The sequence below is a fragment of the Nothoprocta perdicaria genome, unplaced genomic scaffold (assembly GCF_003342845.1).
Source record: "Nothoprocta perdicaria isolate Ctin4 unplaced genomic scaffold, notPer1 scaffold_251, whole genome shotgun sequence".
NCBI lineage: Eukaryota > Metazoa > Chordata > Aves > Tinamiformes > Tinamidae > Nothoprocta > Nothoprocta perdicaria.
In genome coordinates, this window is record NW_020455479.1 from 699,811 (window position 1) to 701,978 (window position 2,168).

A 2,168-nucleotide genomic window follows, 5' to 3' on the forward strand; every position below is an offset into this window, starting at 1 on the left:
TTTCCTTTCCTTTCCTTTCCTTTCCTTTCCTTTCCTTTCCTTTCCTTTCCTTTCCTTTCCTTTCCTTTCCTTTCCTTTCCTTTCCTTTCCTTTCCCTTTCCCCTCTGCATTTCTCTTGTCCTCCTTTGCTTTCTCCTTTCATTTCTTCTTTCCTCTTCTCCTTCCTTTTTATTTTTCCCTTTATCTCTTCTTCCAGCTTCTCTCCCTGCTTCCTATCCCCCCTCCCTGCTCCTCCCCGTGTCCCTCTGCCTCCCTTCCCGCCGTGTCCGTGAGTGGCGAAGGGGAGGCGAAAGCCAAGGAAGGAGCTGGGGAGGGGGGAACAAAACAAAACAAAACAAATCCCCCCCCCCGACCCTTTGTACTGAGCACATTTTATAAACACCAACTTTTGCAGCCGTGGCGAGCTCTCCGGAGCCATGTGTGGGCACGGGATGCGGGATGCGCCGGGATGCGCCGTGCCGGTGCCCTTCCCGCCAGGAAGGAGCCCGCTCCGCGTGGAGGGGGGGCTGGTGGCCTGCAGAAGCCATTAGCCTCCCCGCCGCCTCCCGACGCTTCCTGTTATTCCCGCGGCGGCTCCCGGCACCCGGAGCGGGGCCGGGGGCGGGGGACACGACCCAGGTGGTGCCCGCGGCGGTGGCGGGGGGGCTGTGTCCCCGCTTGGCACCTAGGTGCCGTTTTGGCACCAAGCGGGGCCGGAACGGGCACCGTTTGCCGCCGCCGGCCCCACTTATCTCCTGCTCGCCCGGCCATTTGGCGGGAGCCGCCGTCCATCCGTCCGTCCATCCGTCCGTCGGTGTGTCCCAGCGGGGCGCCGCGGGAAGAAAAACACCCCGTCCGCTTCCCTCCCGTGGGCGCCTGGCGCCGCGGCCGGATCTGGCCGGGATGAGCCCCGCTCGGAGCATCCCGGCCCCCCCGGCCCCGCGCGGCCTCCAGGAAGGCAGCAGCTCCCTTATCTCCTTCCGACGGGTGGCCCGGGCCCCGGCCCCTTCCCCCTGCGCCGGCCTTGGCTTTTTTCCCAATTTCCCCCCGCCTTAATCCCAAGACTCGACCCCCCTGCTCCGCCGCCTCATCCCAAAACATTTCCCTCCTCCAAGGGAAAGGGAAATCTCCAAGAGCCGGATAGAAAGTCAGCAGCTCCCGGTGTTGTTGGCCGGGTGCCCTGCAGCGCAGCGCTTCCTCGCCCCGGGAATGGGGGCTCCCAACACCACCCCCAGCCGCCCGTTTGGAAAGCCGGGAGGTGTTGGGAAAGACACCTCCATTGTGCCGAACTTCTAATGCATCCCCCGCTCCGGACCCCTTTGGCACCAGGGATGCCCAGAGCAGCTGCCCGGGGTTATTCCAGCCCCAATGCCGGCGGCGGAACGGGGCTGTCCCCGAGGAGCTCGGGGCTCCTTGGCCACTTCCCCGGGCGCGAGGGCGAGCGGGAAGGAGCGCGGCGGGAAGCGGCGCCCGCGGGGCCGCATCCTTCCCCAGCGGCAGCGCGGGGCCAAGGGCCACGGCGCCGGCAACGCTGCAAATAGCCGAGGGCAGCGGGGAGGGCCCGGTTTTAGCTAGCGGCCCCGCCAGGATGTTTCCCCCCCTGCTCCTGCACACTAAGGCGAGGAAGGGCGAGAGCCGCCCTTCCCGGCAGGGCTTATCTCACCGGGAGCATCCCCGCGGAGACGCCCGCCCCGGGGCTGCGCGGTGCAGGGTAACGGGGTGAAGCCGCCCCCCAGGTGGGATTCGCTGGCGCCCCCGGCCCCGGGGGGGCTGCATTTGCCCCCGCGGCGCCGCAGGGGTTGCTCACAGCTCGCCCCCGGTTGGGGCTGCAGGCTGCGGGCCCGGCGGGGACGTGGCCGGCGCCCTGGGAGGGAGGGCGTCTGCTTCGTCCCGCGCAGCAGACGAAGGGCTCGCGGTGCACGTGCGCAAACACACATACATGTACACACAGACGTGCACACACGTATGTGCACACACACATCGATGCAACGCCCCTCGCACCCCACCGCGGTCCCTCCCGCCGCCCGCAGCGAGGCAGCCGGCGCTCCCTTTTTGCAACCAAAGCTCCGTTTATTTGCCAGCACCACCCGCGCCCGCTCCAGGGACCGCCGGCAGGCCCGGGCCGGGGCGACGGTGCCCGGCTCAGCCGCGGAAGAGCGTCTCCTGCGTGGGCGGCTCGGCCTTGGCGG

At 67.8% G+C, this 2,168-nt stretch overlaps 1 protein-coding gene across 1 annotated transcript in view; it reads right to left on the minus strand.

Annotated features, from left to right (window-relative positions):
• The window catches only part of APLNR (apelin receptor), a 7,575-nt gene that overhangs the window by 4,314 nt on the left and 1,093 nt on the right, over window positions 1-2,168 (minus strand). The gene's annotated exons all lie outside the window — the stretch shown is intronic.